Genomic DNA, 23,637 nt, shown 5'->3' with positions numbered 1-23,637 from the left:
CGGTATCAAGCTGTGGTTCCCTACTTTGTTATTCTTACCTCCACTTTTCTCAAAAGTTGTCCTCAGTCCAAGGCAACCTTCACTTCCTTTGTACTCAGAATTCTTCGATACCGGATGAGACAGCCAAGGCTCATGGAGCTTAGTTTGACCAAGGTCTCACTACTAAGTAAGGGCTAGAGTTGATATTCTTAATCTCTTGAGATTCAAAACCCATTTTTAAAAATATTTTAAATCTTTTTGCAAGTGTTCTAGAATATCATCAAAACACTTTGTATTTACCTGAAAAAAAAAAAAAATTGCAAACACAGTTGAAGGTCTCTGTGTATCCTTTTCCCCCAGAAGAAACACAGTGTCTCACATCTGAATTGTATTATATCTCAGAAATGTTCGTTTACTGATATATGTGTCCATTCCTTATCATAAATACTATAATTTTTCAAGTATTTAAACGTTGACACTAATGGTATCATGAATGTACCTATACTCTCACAGCTTGCTTTTAATATCTTACATTATCAAAATGTGATATTTTTCTGTGTGAGTGAGTGACCGTTTTACTGTCTCTTGTTGATGGGTGTTTGGGTTATTTCCCAAGCTTTTAGCTGTTAAGAACAGCCCTGAAACAACCGTTGTCTCTCTTGTGTGTGTGCCCTTGTACCCATATATCTGAATTTCTCGGTGCTGAAGTCCTCAGTGTTCTTAGGATTGGAGCTGCTGGGGTGATACGCATGTTTTCAGGTACGGGGGTGGTGGTTTAATCACTCAGTCGTATCCAACTCTTGTGACCGCATGAGAGCCAGCAGGCCCCTCTGTCCGTGGGATTTCCCAGGCAAGAATACTGGAGTGGGTTGCCATTTCCTTCTCCAGTTTTTTTGCATGCTGCTCTCAAACTGTCACGCTAATTTTCACTTAGAGTAGTAGCGTAGGAGAGTCCTGTTGCTCTCTCTGCTCCTCAGCACTTTGTTGTGTCAGGCCTTCAGGCTGCTGTCAGTCAGATAGGTCTAGTGGAATGAATCTGAGTTTCTCTACTTACTTCAGGGGAAGAAGTTATTTTTTTTGAAAGAGAGCTAATGTTTATTGAGTACCATCGTCTCGTGAGACCTCAGCACAGTCTCCACTCATCAACTTCGACATTCTCAACATTTCTTACGTTTCCAGCGTCAAGATTCAATCAGGCTGCTGATTTCATATACTACTGAAGGCAAAACTAAGGCATTCTGAATTGCATGCTGTAAGATCAAAGGAAGGGCGTTAGTTTTTTCTATAGTCTTGCTATTACATGGATTTTAGAAATCATATGGAGAACTTGTAGTGTAGGAATTGTGCTATGGAGAAAGTATGACAAAACGTTTCATTTAGCTCTCAAAACTGGGACTAATCTTTTAGTTGGGAATAACAATGGATAAAAGGGGAGTTTCTATCTTCTAAACCTTAGCGATTACTGAAGGCTTTTCTGCTTCTCACCAGCGAGTGCCTGTTGGTCACGTTTACGATTAACTCGGTGACTTGAGAGAGGACGTGCAGACTGAACTACAGCTCTGGATTCTGCACCTGAAGTTCTACTGGGAGGCGTTTCCAAGGGGGTTCTGGGAGGTTTCTGGAACTGAACTGAATCTGGGTAGAGCCTCATTGTTTAGAGCAGTGGTTCTCAGGTGTAGATGAACATCAGAACCACCTGGAGAGGGAAAGGGAAAGTCGCTCAGTCGTGTCCAACTCTTTGCGACCCCATGGACTATGCAGTGCCTGGCGTTCTCCAGGCCAGAACACTGGAGTGGGTAGCCGTGCCCTTCTCCACCTGGAGGGCTTGTTAAAACATGGATCGCCTGGCCCCCATCTCCAGAGATCATGGTTCAGTGGGCCTGGGGTGAAGCCATAAAATTTACTTTTCTAGTAAGGTTCTGGCGGAGAAGGCAATGGCAACCCACTCCAGTACTCTTGCCTGGAAAATCCCATGGACGAAGGAGCCTGGTAGGCTGCAGTCCATTGGGTTGCTAAGAGTCGGGCATGACTGGGCGACTTTACTTTCACTTTTCACTTTAATGCAGAAGGAAATGGCAACCCACTCCAGTGCTCTTGCCTGGAGAATCCCAGGGACGGGGGAGCCTGGTGGGCTGCCGTCTATGGGGTCGCACAGAGTCGGACACGACTAAAGCAACTTAGCAGCAGCAGCGGTAAGGTTCTGGTTGATGCTAATGACGGAGACCGCTCTTGGACCACTTGGGAGAAACTTGCCCTCCAGTAGAGGAGGTCCTGGGCCGGGAGGGGGCTCTCAGATCGAGGGTCAAATCCAGATGGAGTGTCATGACGTAATATTACTGTGCGGAGGTGTGGCTGGTAGATGTATGGATAATTTCTCCTTTCTTCTTTGTGTTTTTTGGTATATCTCACTTATTTTACGGCAAGCATGCATTTTTAAATGTTAAGGACAAGACTAAAAATAAGACTAAGTGAAGCCTCAGGGTCTTGCAGATTAAGAACCATCTGCTATTTATTGAATCCCTGTTTTGAATTTGAATTTTTAAAATTCTGGCAAGCCATGATACCAATGTTACAGGTATGTTATTTTTAGGTCAGTAGACTTTTAGGAATGTGTGGCCGGGCACACTGTGTCTAAGGTGGCTATAATCATGTGCTTATTCGTCATGAGCCAGCATTTATAATCTCCATGTGACAGGTTATGGACGGTGAAACAGTTTTAAAAAGGCTGTGGCTTTGACAGTCTGCAGTTTTTCAGCTGTTGGGGATCTCTCAGTGAAACCAGGATCGGCCGAGGTTCCTGGATGCCCAGCACGTGTGACAGCAGGAACGTCTGGTGACTGCCTTTACGAAGAGCAGTTATGACGGGGGTAAATGGATAAAGCTCCCTTCGCTGTGTGTGCACACCTGGACACACACATACATAACCCATATATATGGACCTCTTGAGTAACTTGGACATTATAACCAATGTGATCTAATCTTTCTGTGATGGAAAAGCAAAATACTTTTGTTTAAAAAAAAATTTGTGAGTAGACACAGGGTATGTAGGATGAGTTTTAGAGTGCTGGTAAAGACCTGTGTTTTAACCTGGATGCTATTTTTTACAGGTCTTTCTTGATAAGCAGTCTTTGCACTTAATATATAACTTTTGTGCTTGTTTCGGTATATGTTTTATGTTTCACAATATAGTGCTTTGAATGTGAATAAAATGAGAACCAAATTAAATTGTTTTCCTTCCACATTGCTTACATTTCTTTGGGAGGGTCATGCATACTCAATAAGGTTAGTATATTTATATACGTGCATGTGTAAATATTAAAATTTATGGACTAAAAGCAGTATGATAATGCTACTCTCTTTGTAGTCTGTTTTTACAAATAACTGGGCTTGTATGGGAGCATTTATTTAAAATTTCCTACAAAGTTTGCTTTGGTTGAAGTTTCCATTTTTCTTTTTCATTTCAAAATACAGGTCTAGAGTCATAATCTGAAGTAATGGGAAATTGTATGCATGACCGTCCGATGTCACTATCATTTCCTTTTAACCTAACAATTCTATGAGTCATTTTCTTTTGAACCTAGCTGTGCTGAGAATAAAACGTAATTTCTTGTTGGAATCTGCTTTCTGTTTTCTTGTCTTTAAAGATTTTGTTTGAACATATATTAAACATGATGGAATGAAAACCAAGAATAGCTTAGGGAAAAAAATTTTAAAAGCACCAGGCTCAAGGTTTCAAAATATTATGAAAAGGAAATAATCCAATGCAATGCTTCCCTTTTATGTTGACCTGCTGTCTCTGGCTCCCCACTTTGCGCCCACACCGAAGTGTTCTGAAGCCCACAGACTCTGGGGACTTGCCCGACAGGAGGTTGCAGTTACCAGGCAGAGGCAGCGGTCCTGTGAGCCACTGATGCGATTTGGTGAAAATGAACAAGGCCTAGATATGCTCGAGAGTAATTCTTTATTTTGTATGCTTGTTCTCGCAGGAAGAAGGTTTAATCTGATCTCGCTGTGTTTGGAGTCCTGAAAGTAGCCTCATAGGGGAGAAAGAAAGTGAACTCTGGAGTTAGATATATACCATCCCCTCCTATTCCAGGCTACGTTATAATTAACCCCAGTTAACTCCTCAGCTTCCCTGAAGGGTTCAGGCTGTGGAGTGGCTCTCATCACGTCCCCGAGTTTAGAGGAGGGCGTGAGACAATGTGTGAGGAGAAGCGGGGTGGGTTACGGACGTGGAGTCAACGTTAGTTCCCGTCTTTTCCTGCCCCATCTGGTCAGCACAGCAGCAGGCCAGGCAGCTTTGTAGGTTTCACACGTTCTTGGTCAAGGTCCACGTTGCTTGGCCCTCATCCTTAAAAAGAATTTAATATGAAGTTAATATGCCTCAAACCGTGTTTCTTCCGTCCTTTCTTTTCCTTTTTTGGCTGCATCTCAAGGCTTTCAGAATCTTAGTTCCCTGACCAGGGATCAAACCTGGGCCCTCAGCAGTGAAAGCGTGGAGTTCTAACCACTGAGCCCCTGAGGAGTTCCCCAAACCGTGTTTCTTGGCAGCCATCCTGCTTTCCAGACATTCCCCACGTAAAAAGACAGCGCCCTGAGAATATTAAAGGAGGAGCTGTACAGACGGTCGTGTGTGTATCTATTCTGTGTCCAGTAGATGAAGGTGACACAGAAATAGGTTTTTAAAGCACACTCAGCTGACGCGGCCCATGCTCCTACTGGGGGCTAAGGGAGAAGTGGCACTGGGTCCCCTTCAGAGGAAACACTGAGCTGTTTGCTCGGTTACTGATGGGCCTGCTTTTCCTTCTTGGGTGCCCTTCCCCCACCCCCAATCCTTAGAGTCCACAACTTGCTCATTCTCAGCATTCCCAGCGTTGGGCACCATGCCTGGTAGTTAGATGAACGAAACACTTGTATTTGAGTGAGCAAATGACCTATATAGGTTTGTCCCGACATACACGTGTATGTTCCTAGGACATTTTTTAAGCTTTATTTTTATTTCTTTCTACAGTCCTTATTGATTATTTCAGGTATAGAAGTGTGTGCATGTCAATCCCAACCTCCCAGTCATCCTTCCTTCCCACCCTTCCCCTGGGAACCACAGTTCATTCCCTAAGTCTGTGTAGAGAAACGTACATAACATTTCTGTTTTGTAAGTTCATTTGTATCATTTTTTAAATGATTTTTAAAAATTATCTGCCATCTAAGTGCTATCATATGACACTTGTCTTTCTCTGTCTGACTTAAATTCACTTAGCGTGATTGCTGTAAACGGCAACCTTTCTTTCCTTTAATGGCTGTGTACTGCTCCACCCTATATACGTACCATGTCTTTATCCGTTCATCTGCTCGTAGACATTTAGGGTGCTTCTGTGTCTTGCCTATTGTAAACAGTGCTGCGATGAACATTGGGACGCGTGCATCTTTTTGAACTAGCGTTTTCTTCAGATATATGCCCACGAGTGGGACTGCTGGACCATGTGATAGCTCTGTTTTTAGGGTTTAAAGGAGTCTCCATACTGTTTTCAGTAGTGGCTGTACCGCCCTTGCTTGCTTTCTTCAGCTTCTGCTCAAGTCATTCACTGAAGTGTTTGTTCTTTGCTTTCCAGTTTTTCAGGACACAAGGACCCATCAACCATCCTCAGCCTTTGTATCTGCTTTAGACAGCCGGCACATCCGTGTTGTTAGATGTTAGAACTGTGGGTGACAAAGCATCATCTGACTCCACATTGCCTCATGAAGAATCTGGGGGAAGGGACCAGAGTGAGCTGTCCCTGGAATTGGGGCTGGAGGTCAGATAGCCTGACTTAAATTCCAGTGCCTTTCCATTACACTACACCGTCCAGAAGATTATCATTTGGGTTCTGCCTCTCTGTAGTTAACTTACTTTTATATATTTCCAGGACCACAGGTAGGACAACATGGAATTTTAATGATGAAAAAAATGAGTGTTTGTGTCAAGGACTATAGCACTGCTACTACTACACACACACATACACAGATGCACACACACACACAGATATACACACACACAGATACACACACACACCCCACATCGGATTTCCTAACTGCAGTACCTGATGCCCTTCCGCCGCGTGCCCCGTTCTCCTCTGCAGATGGATCCCCATCACCTTTCCATACGCACCTTCTGCTCTCGCCAAGGCCTGAAGAAATGCACTGTCTTCAATTTCTCCCTTTTCTCTCATCCCCTCCCCCCTTTTTTTCTGAAATGTCATAGAGATGACTGGGAAAGTATTTAAGACCTAATTCTACTCCCAGGTCTTCTGGGAGATCTTCCTTGGTTCTCACCCTGCCCCGCCCCCTCTTATATTACAGTCTCAGGAAGCCTGCAACATTCAAGTCTCTACTACTCATTTGGGCTAACCAGTTACTAACTTGAGTGGTTTCTTTTTTAAAAGGAAAATTCTCTCTGTTTATTTATTTGGCTGCACCGGGTCTTAGCTGAGCCACGTGGAATCTTCGGTCTTTAGTTGTGGAATGCAGTGTCCTTTAGTTATGGCTTGTGGAATCTGCTTCCCTGACCAGGGATCCAACCTGGGCCCCTGCATTGGAGCTCGGAGTCTTCGCCCCTGCACCACTGGGCAGTCCCTTGAAGGACTCTTCTTTATTTCATGCTTATGTGTCTCAGTCTCTGCATGAGTTGCTGTTGGAAGGCATCGCTTTCTTGTCTTACACAGTCCTGTAAACACAAAGCAAGAGAGTTCCAGAAAAACATCTATTTCTGCTTTATTGACTATGCCAAAGCCTTTGACTGTGTGGATCACAATAAACTGTAAACACACAGTAGGTACTTAATAACTGTTTTGTTCCTGGAGACAAAATATTTTTTTGCTCTTATTTTTCTTGTATTCTCTCTAATAAAAGATCTGATTTACTGACTTATGAGACTCTTGGACAAAAGAGGGGGAAAGATCACATGTGGCTGAAAGTCAATGTGGTTTTTATTTTTATCTTCAATGTGTCTCTTCTTGTCTTTCACTCCGGTGGGGGCAATGATGAGACAGTATTTCCAGTGTCTGGGTCATTTCTTTTTTAGCATTGGGAGTTCTTTTTGTTCAGTAATTGTGTGGCCAGCTCACTAATCTGAGGGATATCAAATCATTTAGCTCACCCTGGGATCCTTTATTCTGCTGGAAGAACATTGAGTACTCGGATGTATTTAACAAGACAGTCTTCTCTAGAGGAAGTTCTCAGTGGGATTTTGATATTTTGCTTTAGCAATTTTGAACCCGTCAATTTACAGCCCTTACTTAGACAGAATGGAAGTTGTAATAAAGCATGAAACACATAAAATATATATAATATATGTATATATATGTAGTATATATTTATTACATATATGTAATCTATGTAATGAATGCATAAAACACTGTATTGAAAAAATATTATAGATAACTCAAGAAATAATTAGGTCCGGTACTGGCTGCATCATAATTTGGAAAGCTGAATCTAGAATAGCAACAGCAAGAATACCTAGTGCTATTGATGAGCAAGGAGTTGGAGGAGAAAACTGTCTTAGAGCAATGGGAAAATGGTGCTTTATGGAACCTGTTCCGCGTGTGTGCTCATCACTCTGTTCATTCTCTACTCCGTAGTTTAAGCCAGGCTTTCCGGAGAATTCCCAGAAGCCATGTCACTTCCATGCATGCCAGCTGATGAAAAAGACAGGAAGGAAATTAAAAATGATCATCAAGCAATGTGATGCCCCCCTTCTATTCAAGATGAACTCTGACCTTGACCCCATTCCTTCCTGCTTCTTCAAAGACTTTGCTAAACTGGTCATCTTCACTCAGCTATTTTCTGACTATTGTTTAGTCACTAACTCACGTTGGATTCTTTTGCGACCCCTCCGACTATAGCCCACCAGGCTCCTCTGTCTATGGCGTTCTCCAGGCCAGAACGCTGGGGTGGGTGGCCTTTCCCTTCCCCAGGGGATCTTCCCAACCCAGGGACCCAACTCATGTCTCCTGCATTGCAGGGGGCTTCTTTACCGCCTGAGCCACCCAGGAAGCCCACTTCCTGACTGCTGCTCACCGAAAGAATACTCCACAGCTTCTGCTTGCTCTCAACAATCTCTCTGTCCCCACTTAGCATCTAAATTTCTTAAAAGAATCCTCCAGCTTACCGTCTCCATGGTTTCACGCTCAGCTTTCCCCGCTAATGCCACAGTGATACGGCTTTTGCCTCAGTGCCCTTCTGAAATTGTGCTTCTCGAGGTCGGCGGAAGATCATCTTACCGTGTGCAGTGTCCACTTTTCAACGCTGATGTGATGAGGCCCTTGCTTCCCATCGAGCTGTCTCCCCTTGCAGCTGCCCTGAATGTCCTCTCTCCGGCTCTGATCTCTTTGACTTTTTCCCCACAGCACGCTCACTGATGTTTCTCCGGGCTTCCAGCCTCAGCTCACTGCCCGCCTCTTTGCCCCCCTGGGGGGCACGTCTCTTAACGACTGCACTGTTCTCTTTCCCTCTGTGGCTGACGACTCCCAAATTTTCCCTCCACTCAGACTCACTGACGGCTGAACTCATCTCCTTGATATTCCCGGAGAACTTCAGCTTCGGGATTTGCCCCCAAGCACCACTTGCTCATCTTTGATTTCCCATGTTAGCAGCACCGCACACCCACACTTGCTAAGTCGCTTCAGTCGTGTCTGACTCTGCGAACCTATGGACTATAGTCTCCCGGGGCTCCTCTGTCCATGGGATTCTCCAGGCAAGAATACAGGAGTGGGTTGCCACTTCCTTCTCCACGGGATCGTCCCGACCCAGGGCTTGAATCCGTGCCTCTTACGTCGCCTGCACTGGCATTGACAGGCAGGTTCTTTACCACTAGAGCCACCTGGGAAGCTAGAAACAGAAGTCACCCTTGATTCTTTGTCGTCTCCTGCATCCGATCCAGCAGCGTGTCTCTGGGTTAAGTTTCTAAGTAATTACTCCTTGAATACACCCCCGATGACGTTTACCCCCCATCTTTTCTCTCTGGACCTCCATAACGGCCTCTCCTCCTACCTGGTCCCTCTGACTTCAGTCTTGTCCCCCTAAGATTCTCCTGTTTTCTTTCCAGAAAGTTCTGTCTGTTGGTACCCAGCTAGACTGACCACGTATACCAGTTTGACAGCCATAGTCCTTGCAGTGTACACCTATTGATGCCTTGGTAATTTTTTTCTGCTAAGGGAAGATTACATCAGAGGAGCCCCTCTCTGGCTTGGAAACCTCAGCCCAGACCTAGTAAGTTTGGACACAGCAGGAGCCTGAAACCTCTGAAAGCAAATGATGGACTTGAATTAATTGAATCTTCTTAGTTCGGTAACCAAGTGTTAGGGACATAGACATTTTGGGGTTCAGAGTTTTTTGGTTGCTTTGGGTTCTTTTTGTTGGGGAGGGAGGTATTTTTGGTAATAGAGATGATTTTAAGGAGGGTTTAATAGCCTACCACCAACTTAGTGCATAGCCGTCCACATGTGAAGGAGAAAAATTGACTTTTGGTTCCTTGACTCAAATAGTCAAGATGGAGACTGACTCTAAGGACCCTGCTGCTGTTTAAGACCTGAAAGGCACATTCTTAGTCCAGGGGCTGGGTTTGGTTTGGCCTCTCTGCCCCTATGGCTAACACACAAAAGCAGATGCTAAAGCTGGCCTTTGATCACCCCCCTAACAGATTTCCGTCTGTAAATGACTCACCTAGATAAGGAGACAGGCCGAGTCCTGAGGCGGGCATTTAGTGGACATGAGCCAACAGCGCAAGGCCCTCCGGGGGACACATCATGGGAGGCACACAGTGGTCTGTGGGGGACACACTCCAGACCTGGCCAGGCTTCAGGGACGTAGCCTTGGGCCACCCTCTCCTGGACTTCCCAGGTAGCTTAGATGAGAAAGAATCTGCCCACAATGTGGGAGACCTGTGTTCAGCCCCTGGGCGGGGAAGATCCCCTGGAAAAAGGCATGGCAACACTGCAGTATTCTTGCCTAGAGGATCCCATGGACAGAGGAGCCTGGCGGGCTACAGTCCACCGGGTTGCAAACAGTTGGACACGGCTGAGCCACTTTCACTTTCACTTCTAAGACCCCCCAGCTGGTATATAACAAACCCAGAATGTCTGACTTCCAGACCTGGGCACTTTATTGGTACGCACACTACCTTGTTACTGAAGTACCTCCCACTGCAGTCTCTGCCCGAGCAGTGTCTCTAAGCTGGGAATAGAATGTGTCTTAATTCCAACTACTGTTCCTGCACCAAGGTGAACGCGCGCATGTGTGCTAAGTTGCATCTGACTCTTTGGAACCCTATGGAGGAGCCTGCCAGGCTCCTCTGTCCATGGATTTCCCAGGCAAGGAGTGGGTTGCCATGCCCTCCTCTAGGGGATTTTCCGGGTCCAGGGATCGAACCCAGGTCTCTCAGGTCTCCTGCATTGGGAGGTGGGTCCTTTACCACTAGCGCCACCTGGGAAACAAGATGAACACATATGTCTTCAACTGGCAGACACGTTTTTAAACTCAGTGGATGGGGAGGCCTGGCGTGCTGCAGTTCATGGGGTTGCAAAGAGTCGGACATGACTGAGCGACTGAACTGAACTCAATGCCAGTGGTGGTGAAGGAGGGTGAACGTATTTACCTCTTGGTGACAAGAGTGTTGGAACTTCCCGGTCAGTGATTTGCTAATTAGGAGGCTTTCAGTCTTGTTTAGGAACATATAATAAGGAAATAACCAGGACTCATGTAAAAGACGTCTATTAAAGGGTTGTATGTCTTAGCATAGAACCTCAGATGGTACAATACACACTAAAAGGAGAAAAGTTAAACGTGGTCTAATCCTCTGATAGAATAATGTAGCCACAGTCATGTGTTCACACAATGTTTAATTACAAAAGATACAAGACTTTCAAATTAAAGCCAAAAATAAAATACTATGAAGAGTTCAGTCCTGAGTTTGTAGGATATGTGTATATGCATTCTACAATATAATGTAAACCGTATTTATAAGAAGTGGGATTATGAAACATTTGTCATTTACTCATGGTCTGCATTTTCCAAATTTATATAACCACTGGATAATGTTTTAGTATCAAGAAAAAGTAAGCATGACTTTAAATTTTTTTTTCCTCAAAAAAATGTTCCTGAAGTCCAATGAATTTGCCTTTTTAAAAGTAAAACTTCTCCAAATTCCTCTCTCTGTGAAGCCTACAGGTTTCCAGCAGCACTTACTCCACGTTAAAAGACAAAATAAAAACAAAACCTGGTCAGGTGGCACAACAGCTTGGTTTGTGAGAAGCCAGTGGTGGTATCCGATCTCTCCTTACATCAGCTGAGCCTGGAGTGAAGCAAGCACAGGAGGAGGAGAACCTTGAAAGGCCGCAGTTCTCGGACACGGGGTGGAAAATGGGAACAGACTCTCTGGAGGAGCCTGGAGTCCACTGCTAGTTATCAGGGCCATGCGCTGTTCCCAAAATCCTCCTGAAATTCCCTCTTGACCCCTCAGATTTTTGGGAAATGCTTCTCAAAAAAAAAAAAAGAAAGAAAGAAAGAAACAAGTGATTTCTTTTCCCCTGGGAAGGATGCCTCCCACCAGGCTCATCTGTGGTCCCTGTAACTGATGCATACTTTTCCATGTTGTCACCACAACCAGGAACCAGGGAAGTCTATATTGTGTTGAAATCATGAAATGGGATCCAAAATCTGATGCATGTCAGAACTGGGGGTTTTTTTAAATGCGTAATGCTTTTTAGAATTTGGCTCTTAATTTTCAACTCAGCAAACATTCTTGTTTGCTTAAAATAGTCATGTTCGCTCTTACGGAGCAATATTCGAATGTGAGTAGAGTGCGTGGAGTTAGGGGATGTTGGCAGAGAAGGTGAAAGATTCCACTTTGGGGCTATAAACTCTGCACTGTGGTGAGGGATGGAGACAGATGGATTGAGGACCGGGAGACGTTCAGCATCAGGGGAATATCGGGGGAAAACTGCTCTGTGGTCCTTTTGTGACTGACAACCAGCAACAGTCTATTACTTTTTAAAAATCGCTGTTTCAACAAAGCACCCAGCTGCGTACACTGCTGTAATTGTAGGAGACTTTGTGGCAAATTGGGTCAGTTTACATTTGTGTTGATTCTGTCGGGGTCTTAAGGCTTTAAATGAACAGTTTTCAGAGAAGAACAGGGTGGTAAACATGGTGCTCGTTTTGACAATGAGCCAAATTCAGTCCAACTCAAAATCTGTATAGAAATCGCAACCGTAGGGCAGTGTCTGCCAGAACCACATTGCTGCTGCTGCTAAGTCGCTTCAGTCGTGTCCGACTCTGTGCGACCCCATAGACGGCAGCCCACCAGGCTCCCCTGTCCCTGGGATTCTCCAGGCAAGAACACTGGAGTGGGTTGCCATTTCCTTCTCCAGTGCATGAAAGTGAAAAGTGAAAGTGAAGTCGCTCAGTCATGCCTGACTCTTAGTAACCCCATGGACTGAGGCCTACCAGGCTCCTTCGTCCATGGGATTTTCCAGGCAAGAGTGGGTTGCCATTGCCTTCTCTGTCATATTCCTACTCATGCCCAATTTTTATAAATCCGTGTCTTTTAAGATTGGTATGGTTATCTTAAAGCTGAATGTATATCATCAGCAAGAAAAATAATTGGCATCAGAAACCAAATTACATATGTTAATTACCAACTTACCAAACATTTAATAGAGTACAGAGCACAAGAAATTACTCAAACTTTAACTGATTGCTTTGTAGACACCACACAAACATGCACTCTCCATACAGGAAACAGGAATTCGAGTATTCTGAATCTTAGGGTCAACCTTGTTCCTTCTGTGGGATTTTAGTTGTGTGTGTGTGTTACATATGTGTGTGTAAAATTGCAACATGTTGCCCCTCCTTGTGTGGATTTTTTTTTTTTTTTTTTGACAAATTCTCTGAAAAGTCCAGGGATGCCCTGGCAGTCCAGTGGTCAGGGCCCGCACTTCCCCGAGAGGTGGTGTGGGCTGTATCCCGGGTCAGGGAACTGAAAGTCCACACACCAGGGGAGAATAGTGTCCTTGGGGAAAGTCTGACATGTGTTCTCACTCCGAAACTGACTTTGAGTCATTGTCAAAGCAAGCAGGTAAACATAGCCTGTGCTGAATTCCCCTTCATCCGAAACTCCTCCTGTCGATGGGCTAAAACGTATATTAATATTTAACGCCTCAATTTCACTGACAGCATGACTTAGTCCTGCATAACAGGTGAGTTTTCCTTGGAAGAGGTGAGATCTTCCCCGTAAAAGCTGCTGCTTCTAGATATTTAGTAAAAGTCATTCATTTTAGGTAAAAGTTGACCAAACTCAGGTATTACTTTTAAATTAAAGCATGGGAGAATAAGCTGTTTTTCTGATTTTAAACAATTTGCTATGATTTGAACACCTTCAAAACATGCCAGAACTTGGACCAAGTGACTGAGTTTAAGGAAATCTTAAAGATGAGGCCGAAGGTTATGAAAACGGAACGTAGTAAAATTGGGTCTAAAAATAGCAAAACCTGGTGCAGCCATCCTAAACAAAAGATTGTGAGAATCAGTGCATATGCTGTGAATGAGGTGAAAGACGCGCCTCCGTGGTAGTGTTTGAGCTCAACTATTTAAAACCATCGAATGCTTGCAAGAGAGTAAGTGGATAGCTGCCAGAAGCTTCATATCCTGGGCTGTGGATTTATGGGTGATTCTTTTCAGCCAGTGTCGTATGAGAAAGCTTGCTTTTTCAGACACACACTCACTGTGGCTATTATCACTTGAATAAAATGCCTTTCACACTTGCAGTTGTGTGTGTGTGAGATTTGAAGGCATACTTCCACACTGGGCTCTAAACTCTGAGGATGGGCTCACATCTTTTCTGCCAGCACCTCCCACGATGCCTGTCACAGTCCGTAAATCGTTCTTTGAATGGACAGATTGGAAAATATACAAATATATGTGTGTGTATGTATCACTTTGAACTTGCATTTGAATGAGCCTTCAAACTCTGTGTTAGGTTCTTGATAAGCTCCAAAAACTTGAGCGTGCTGACTCCATAAACTAAAAGTAATCCCATCTCACTCACAAACCCTGCCTGCTCCTAAGTGGTGGTGGCATGTCACTGTTGTCACAGCATCCTCTGGGATAAAACCAGATCTAGTTATAAAGAGGGCTTCCCTGGTGGCCCAGACGGTAAGAATCTGCCTGCAGTGCAGGAAATCGAGGGTCGATCCCTGGATCAAAGAACTGAGTCCGTTTACTTTTGCTCCCTCCCCTCCCTACCACACCGTTCTAACAGCCCTACAGCTGAAAGAGAACTGTTTAATTTCAAACCGAGGCTCTGGAAGCCATGCCTTTTCTAGCTCAAGGGGAACTGCTCGCAGAGACGGTCTTGCATCCAGAGGACTAGCCTCATACTTGGTGTAAGATCAGCCTGCAACCTCAGGATATCTCTATTTTTTTTTTCTCTCCTCCATCTCTTATTCTTCTTAGTGAGTTCCCTTCCAAGTAAGTCTGAGGAACTCGGAGCTGGTATTGCTCTGTGATGAGCCCCTTGGTGGGGGCTGTAGAGCTGGCCAGGGTCTGAGACCCCGGGGAAGCCTCTCTCAGCGCCGGGGCAGAGCAGCCTGCCTGAGCCAAGTTTGTGTGTTCACTGCCGTCTGGCTCTGACAGGTGTCGTCTAACATAGGAGGTATTCTTGTTAATGGGTTCAGTTTGGGTTTCTCCAGAAGCTGTTCCAGGTGACACACTGGTAAAGAATCCACGTGCCAGTGCAGGAGGTGCGAGAGATGTGAGTTCAATCCCTGAGTTGGAAAGATCCCCTGGAGTAGGAAATGGCAACCCACTCCAGTATTCTTGGCTTGAAAGTTCCGTGGACAGAGGATGCTGGCTGGCTATAGTCCATGGGGTCACAGAGTTGGGCACGGCTGAGCACTCGGAAGCTGAGCGTGCGACCAGGTTTTTAATCATGTGTGGAATTTCTGGGAGATGATCCCAAGGAACACTCGGGAGGAAATGAGGCAGGGTAGGGAAGGTGGCTAATGGGGGTGTGCTTGAAGCAAGTTACCACTCTGCGGGGCTGGAGCTCACCCTGCCAGGAACTGTGGCAACAGTTTACAGTTTAGAGCCAGGCCAGGAGCTGCCAGCTTGGTTGAGGGCTGCTCCCAGGGAAGTGTTAATTTCCTGGCACTTCCCCACTGCGTGTGGCTGGGCCAGCAGGCTGGCAGGCTCTCACAGCCAGAGAAGGCCCTCAGTAAAGTGGTGCAGATGCTGGCTGCTGCAGGTTGGCATCGAAAACTTGGGGTGGAAGCACAGCAATCTCTGAGCTTCTCAGGTGGCACTAGCCGTAAAGAACCCACCTGCCCATGCAGGAGATACAAGAGACATGGGTTCAATCCCGGAGTGGGGAAGATGCCCTGGAGGAGGAAATGGCAACCCACTCCAGTATTCCTGCCTGGAATATTTTTGTGAATAGAGGAGCCTGGAGGGCTACAGTCCGTGGGGTTGCAAAGAGTCAGACACGACTGAGCGACTGAACACATATCTCCAGGAGTATGTGCTTCAGCCCTTCTCCCTGTAGCTGAGCAGCCACACCCTCCGTGTGCCCCCAGCGTGCCTTTGTTTCTGAGCTGTTTGAGGGGAGGTGACCTCCTCCTAGTCTACACATGATCAGCAAATAGGCGAGTTTAATGTACAGGCCTTGAATGAGAGACACAGATAGAGAGAACAGACTTATGGACACAGCCAGGGTGGGGAGAAAGGAGAGGGTGAGAAGAACGGAGAGAGAAGCTTGGAAACACACGTTACCATGTGTGAAATAGACAGCCAACGGGAATTTGCTGTGTGACTCAGGGAACTCAAACCGGAGTTCTGTAACAACCCAGAGGGGTGGGGTGGGGAGGGAGCGGGGAGGGGGTTCCAGAGGGAGGGGACCCAGGTAACTGATTCATGTTGATGTATGGCAGAAGTGAAACCAATGTTATAAAGCAGTTATCCTTCGTTTAAAGTTTTTTTTTTTTTTAAGTGAGCTTGAGGGCCAAACAGGGAAGACCCATGAGCAAACATGTGATGGAGAATTGTTTATAGTTGTTTTGTGAATGGTTTGTTTTTTTAATCATGACCTTTTAGCAAAATGTGCATAAGCGCTCTCGGAATACTGTGCCTGCTACTGGGTGGAAACTAAAGAAGAAGCTAAACGCACAGAAGGGTGGAGGGACTTCCAGTGAGACTCCGGGCAGCCGCTCTCAGATCCCAGCCTGTCGGCAGCTCGGAGTGGAGTTTCATTTTCCTACTCTGCGAATTTGCAGGACTCGGCTAGCTGGCCACTGAGGCGCCGTTAGTGTGCCTGCCCCCTCCAGATTTTGACCTGCTGATAATTCATGGATTTCTTGTCTTCCTCCTGGCCGGTGTGACATATGAACATATTCTCTCAAATACGAAAGCCAAACAAAGGAAGAAGCTTCAGAAGTTTCCCACCAGACACCTGGTGACGGTTCTGCAGAAAGAATCTTTCTAAAGATCTCTCTCTATTTTGAAATCTGATTCTCCAAGAAGGCAACTTACTCATGTCAAGGAAGGAACAGACATTAAAAACTCTTAAGTTCTTAACGCAGATGTGTGTGTGTCTACACACATATGTAAGCACGTATTTCTGTATGTGTGTGTATATATAAGCACATTCACACATTTGTGTTTCTGTGTACATAGACGCACAGATACACCCCCTTGTCTGTGTATATACACATACGTATTTGCAAGTGAGAGAGGTTAGGGCAGTGACTGAAACACAGTGAGCACCGAATGGCTTGGATGTTGTTGTTTTATTGATTAGTGACTCCCAGCCAGCTGAGATCTGAGAAACCCCCCGAGGGGAGGCCTGAAGAACTGGTTTGTTGTTCGTTTCTTGTTTCAGACCTACCATGAGTGTGTCTTCTGGGCTTCCCAGGTGGCTCAGTGATAAAGAATCTGCCTGCCCATGCAGGAGGTGCTGGTTTGATTCTTGGGTCAGGAATATCCCCTGGAGGAGGAAATGGCAACTCATTCCAGTGTTGCCTGGAAAATCCCATGGACAGAGGAGCCTGGTGGGTCACAGTCCATGGGGTCACAAAGGGTGACTGGGCACGCACGAGTGTATCTTCAGAAAAATGTGAAATCACCTCCGGGGTCCCAGCACTCCTTTGAGCCTCCTGTTTTACGGCCAGACCCACAGAACATCATCTCCTTTCTCACGAGGCTGATCACAGATCAGGCAACAAGGGTACAAGTGTCCTCCACCCCAGCTTCCCAGAGAAGCGCCCTGCTGGGTTCAGAACCACGGACAGTGTCGTGGAGGTGCCCGTCCCCTGCCACCCAACAATCTTGGATGTGCTGAGCGGTCTTGCATCCATTTTAATCTTTGAAATGCCCTCATCTCTCTGATCACATGTGTTGTGTGGTCAAGAGGGTGTTTATTATCTTTTCGAAACTGTGTGGCTATGGCTCTAACCCCCTGCTAGTTAAATGGCTCATGGTGAGGTAGAAAAACTAAGCGCCCAGAGAGCTCACTTCTTTGTTTGCTTGCTGTTAGGAGCCTCTATTTGTAAGTGCAACTTATAAAGGACTTTAGGAAGAGAGAATAGAACTTATCAGATGGTCTCACTTAATCAGTACACACACACTCATCTTAAAATGAGGATTCCACATGACCCGGGGCTTTGGGGTCTGATGATACTTGATGGATCAAAACTAAGATACTGGTGCACACACAGTGTAAGCAGTAAGCTTCGGTTTGGGGTTGTGTAGGTCTGTGTAGTTCCTTCGTGGCACGATATCCTTTGTAAGTGAACAAGTGACTTTTTACCTGAAAGTGTTAGTCACTCAGTCGTGTCCAACTGTTAGCGGCCCCGTGGACTATAGCCCACCAGGCTCCTCTGTCCATGGAATTATCCAGGCAGGAATACTGGAGAGGATAGCCATTCCCTTCTCCAGGGGACCTTCCCAACCCAGGGATCGAATCCAGGTCTCCTTTTCAGGCAGATTCTTTAACATCTGAGCCACCAGGGAAGCCACTGGGCATAGTCAAAATAGCCAGTTGTTATGAACACACGTTCAGTTCAGTTCAGTCACTCAGTCATGTCTGACTGTTTGCGACCCCATAGACTGCAGCACACCAGGCCTCCCTTTCCATCACCAACTCCCACAGTTTACTCAAACTCATGTCCGTTGAGTTGGTGATGTCATCCAACCATCTCATCCTCTGTCATCCCCTTCTCCTCCCACCCTCAATCTTTCCCAGCATTGGGGTCTTTTCTAATGAGTCAGTTATTTGCATCAGGTGGCCAATATATTGGAGCTTCAGCTTCAGCATCAGTCCTGCCAATGAATATTCAGGATTGATTTCCTTTGGGATGGACTGGTTGTCTCGCCTTGCAGTCCAAGGGACTCTCAGGAGTCTTCTCCAACCACAGTTCAGAAGCATCAATTCTTCAGTGCTCAGCCTTCTTTATAGTCCAGCTCTGACATCCATACGTGACCTCTGGAGAAACCATAGCCTTGACTAGAAGAACACATTAAAAAGGGGAAAATTCCTCTCGCCCTAACAAAAGCAACCTTGCCCCTGAGGGAACCAAAGTGAATATTCCAAGAATGCCATACGTCCGGGATTCCCCGACTTTAGTCAGCAACAGTGTGAAAGGACAGCTTGTTTAAGGGAACCGGTGAGTTAATCCGCAGCGATACAGTTCACACGGTTGCCCTGTTCTCTCAGCATCCTCTGCTCAAAAGGGCTTTAGCCATCTCATCTATTCCCCTTCTTGCAAAAATGAAGAAATAAGAGCTTAAATGTTGCATGACTAGTATAGTGTGAGATTTTCTCCAGCGACTTGTCCCACCTGCCATGGGGAAAATGAGAAATTCTTGGTTTAGACATTTCTGTTCATGAGGTTTAAATTTTAGGTATCAGTAAAAATACCAGGCAAAAATGTGGTATTCAAGTGATCTGGCTGGAAATGGGAAGTTTAATCAGTATTTGGTTTATTTCAAGGTGGCCTCATATATGAGATATTGCTAGGAAAGATGGTTTTCTAAGGAAAACACAAGGGAAGTGGTTGAGGACAAAGACTCTATCCCAGCACACAGCGGCGTGGGTAGCCGTCATGGATGCTACCGCGCTTTCTTAACATTTGCTGTGATGTTCTGGCAGCCACTTGGCATGTTATCATCCACTTTTACTGACTGCGCTGTGACCCTGCCCATGGGGACTGAGGCTGGACTCTGAAGCAAGCATCCGGAGTCTAAGGGACCAGGTCACAGCGTGGAAGCCAATTAAACAGAAATTTGGTTAGCCCAGCCAGGAAGGTGTCTGGCAAGGAGCCAAATCATCTCCCAAGAGGAGAAACAGACCCGAAGCTGAGTCATCACAGGAGGATAAACAAAGATGAACCCTGGCGACCCCCTCCGCAACTTTCCTTTCTCAGCACAGATCTTTTTACCCCCTATCAGTGGAATGTTAATGACTCGCAGGCACCCACGAGGTACCGTTGCAACAACAAACATTGACTGCTGCTACCAGCCACTCGACATGCATGCTGGCCCTTCTCATTTTCACTGGCTCTTTCTTACTCCTCAGTCTTAATGAAGAGTTGGAGATATTTGCATTCCTAGCCAGACAGAGAAACTAGAGGAAAATCTTTGTCCTTGGTTCCTTTCTTTGGCAACATGGCTTCTTTGTATAAGCGCAGTTGTGCTCTGCAAAGTTAATTAGGAGATAAAAACACGAATGTGTCTTTAGCACCAAGGTAAGGCAAGTGCCATACTTACATGTGACTTGCATTATCCCCTCAACCTCCCGTCAAAGCTCATAAAGTCGATCTTCCTGTTGTGCCTACTTTGCAGGTGAGAAAAGTGAGGCTCAGAGAGATTAGCTTGCCCAAGACACAGCAGAGACAGGATTTGAATTTGGGCAGCCTGATACCTCAGTCACTTTCCTTCTGCCTCCCTCCAGAGTGATTTTACAAGGACTGGAGAGAAAGCAACCTAGAGCTAGCTCAGTTTTTAAGGTGACGGTGGTTTTCCCAAAGCATCATTTTTCTTACTATAAATTTCCATCAAAGGTGAATTATTTTTCAAAAATTACTTTGGCCTTCTAATCTGAAATTGTGTCCTAGATAGGCTTGCAAGAGGGTCTGTATTGATGATGTAGACAAACTGTTCAGAGATAGAATCAGAACCCCATGAGTTGCTGATCTTAGAAACTTGGAGCAGAGTGGCTTAGAAAAGATCTAAGGAGAATCGTAATCGCCCGATTTTGGAGATGAGACCATTTATGGGAAACTGTAGTCCAAGGCCCTTCTCGGGAGAAGCAGCCACTCTTGTTTGCAGAGAAAGTGTTTAGCACCATCCCTGGCATGCAGTCAATGCTTAATAAGTAGTTACGATTTTAATTGCAGGCTTCCCTGGTGGCTCAGATGGTAAAGAATCTGCCTGAAATCTGGGAGACTTGGGTTTGATCCCTGGGTCAGAAAGATCCCCTGAAGAAGGGAATGGCAGGTGGCACAGTAGTGAAAAGAACCTGCCTGCCAGGGCAGGAGATGCAAGAGCTGTGGGTTCTTTCCTGGGTTAGGAAGATTCCCCTGGAGAGGGAAATGGCAACCTACTCCAGTATCCTTGCCTGGAGAATCCCATGGAGAGAGGAGCCTGGCGAGCTACAGTCCAGGGGGTCACAAAGAGCTGGACGTGACTGAGCACAGATTTTAATTACTGAGCTGTATTGTAGTGATTCGGAGAAGGCCATGGCTCCCCACTCCAGGACTCTTGCCTGGAAAATCCCATGGACAGAGTAGCCTGGAAGGCTGCAGTCCCTGGGGTCGCTGAGGGTCGGACATGACTGAGCGACTTCACTTTCACTTTTCATTTTCCTGCATTGGAGAAGGAGATGGCAGCCCACTCCAGTGTTCTTGCCTGAAGAATCCCAGGGACGGGGGAGCCTGGTGGGTTGCCATCTATGGGGTCGCACAGAGTCGGACACGACTGAAGTGACTTAGCAGTAGCAGTATTGTAGTGATTCTTGAACAGTTGGTCTTTAAATTAAACATAGCTGTTATTTTTGTAACTAAAACACCAGTGCAGAAAACTTCAGAACCTGTTTCATGACGCATCCTGTCCAGAAGGTGGGCTGGGAGGACTGACCGTGCTCTACTGGGGACTTCGTTCTAGTTCCACTTTACCTTCCTATGCTTTTCTCTTGCACTCTCACTTTCACCCTTGTTCATAGAGCACTTTGTATCATCTTTGGAGAAAGCTACAGTGTGCATGAATTTAAAAGGTAGGTACCAGAACTTCCTGTTTCTCAACTTTGCAAACATAAAAGTAAAACCATATGGATTAGAACCTGGTCCCTGATTATTATAATTTCAGGTTCCTCTATAAGGATAGTTGAATTTGAATCAGGAGAGTCAGAAATTGAAATGAGATTTTTCGATGGCCACTGAAAAATCTAAGGAACTGTGGCCAAAACGACTTAAAGTGTATCTGCTAAAATGGATGACTTTCCCCTTGTGTTCTGATGATTGAAACCAAAAGGCTTTGTGTGTCGTGCTCAAGAGTGCTCCGGGGTAAGGATTAAGTGTGTGTGTGCTTTAAAGTCAGCAGATGCCACTTAGATTAAGGCTGCAGCCCTTTTATTTTATTTTTTTAAGAAAAGGGAGAAAAAAAGAAGAAAACATGCCTGAATTCCCCCAGGGAAGTCTGTATTCCATAGCAAACAAAACCCCTGCCAGAAGCTACCCTTACACGCACAAGGCTTCAGTCTCAGGGTCTGAGCCAGCTGCAAATGTCATTCGTGCTTTTCCAAGTCAGACGAGCCCAGAGGCTGTGGTCTTGGCTGCACCAAGGGCTGAGCTCTGGGAAAACAAAGCAACAGATCAAAGCGGCAGGGACGGGCCCCCTCGGCCACTCGCTGGGAGGGCCGTGTGTTGATGGAGGAGTCAAGTCAGGGGAGCTCCCAAGAGTCCAGACAAGGTAATCAGCACTTATTAAGTGCCACTGTGTACCGCGCTGCTTCACAGAAGACTGATGGGGCTGTAAAAGATTCAGAAGTGGTCCCCTCCCTTGCAGAGCTTACTGACCTTGCGAATTTGGGAGAGACCAGCGGGGTGGTATAAGTGGAAGTTCTTTCAAAAGAATAACGAAGCAAGGACCCCCCTGCCAGCTGGTGGTCGTACTGCTGTTTTTGTTAGGATTACTAGGGTGATAGCAGCCGTGAAATTAAAAGGTAGACGCTTGCTCCTTGGAAGAAAAGCTGTGACAAAACTACACAGCATTTTAAAAAGCAGAAACATCACTTTGCCAACAAAGGTCCGTCTAGTCAAAGCTATGGTTTTTCCAGTAGTCATGTACGGATGTGAGAGCTGGGCCATGAAGAAGGCTGAGCACCGAAGAACTGATGCTTTTGAACTGTGGTGCTGAAGAGGACTCTTCTTGAGAGTTGCTTGGACTGCAAGGAGATCCAACCAGTCCATCCTAAAGGAAATCAATGCTGAGTATTCCTTGGAAGGACGACGCTGAAGCTGAAGCTCCAATATTTGGGCCGCCTGATTGGAAGAACTGATTTACTGGAAAAGGCCCTGATGCTGGGAAAGACTGAAGGCAGGAGGAGAAGGGGGTGACAGGGGATGAGATGGTTGGATGGCATCACCGACTCAATGCACATGAGTTTGAGCAAACTCTGGGGGACAGTGAAGGGCAGGGAAGCCTGGTGTGCTGCAGTCCATGGGGTCTCAAAACGGTCGGACCCAACTGAGCGACTGAAGAACGAGAAACTGCAAGCGGCTGCTGTCTGATGGAGGGCAGCTGGGCCGCTCAAGCCCCTCGTCCCCCCGCAGCCAGCCCCTGGTGGCCTGCCCCAGAGCGGGAAGGGGCCTGCCCTCCGCCTGCTTCCTAGGAAACGGCATGGACCTCAGAAGGCGCAGTCAGAACACGTCTGGGTTTCTGCTCGGAATCTGTTTTCTTATCTCTCGTTCAGCGCTCAGTTGGAGATGAAGCTCCGACTCCTAAACATCACACGGCCTCTCCTGTCGTCGAAGGCGAGCGTCAGCCAGTTTACGGGGCAGCCGGGGGCATCTTCTGTGTCCCCTGCAGGGCCACGGGCTTTCTTCCGCCCCCGCAGCCCCGGGAGCCCCACGCTCGTCCCCCTGGAGCCCCACGCTCGTCCCCCGGGGAGCCCCACGCTCGTCCCCCCGCAGCCCCACGCTCGTCCTCCCGGAGCCCCACGCTCGTCCCCCGGGGAGCCCCACGCTCGTCCCCCCGGGGAGCCCCACGCTCGTCCCCCGGGGAGCCCCACGCTCGTCCCCCCGGGGAGCCCCACGCTCGTCCCCCCGGGGAGCCCCACGCTCGTCCCCCGGGGAGCCCCACGCTCGTCCCCCCGGGGAGCCCCACGCTCGTCCCCCCGGGGAGCCCCACGCTCGTCCCCCCGCAGCCCCACGCTCGTCCCCCCGGGGAGCCCCACGCTCGTCCCCCCGGAGCCCGCCCCTGCCGTGTCCTGGGTGGAGCCTCGAGCCGCCTGCTTGTCCTGCCGGCTCCACACTTGCCCGGCGACGGAAAGTCGTGGCTTCAGTTAGGGCCGCCGGGCCGTCTCCGAACGAGCGCACCGGGAGCAAACAGGACCGCAGAGATGCAGCCTTTCCCGGA

The 23,637-nt window shown here is 46.8% G+C and overlaps 1 protein-coding gene across 1 annotated transcript in view; it reads left to right on the top strand.

Annotated features, from left to right (window-relative positions):
* The window catches only part of CCBE1 (collagen and calcium binding EGF domains 1), a 230,808-nt gene that overhangs the window by 134,559 nt on the left and 72,612 nt on the right, over window positions 1–23,637 (top strand). The gene's annotated exons all lie outside the window — the stretch shown is intronic.

The sequence above is a fragment of the Budorcas taxicolor genome, chromosome 22 (genome assembly GCF_023091745.1).
Source record: "Budorcas taxicolor isolate Tak-1 chromosome 22, Takin1.1, whole genome shotgun sequence".
NCBI classification, from domain to species: Eukaryota; Metazoa; Chordata; class Mammalia; order Artiodactyla; family Bovidae; genus Budorcas; species Budorcas taxicolor.
Note: the sequence above shows the minus strand (reverse complement) of the source record. Positions and strands in the feature narration are given on the sequence as shown.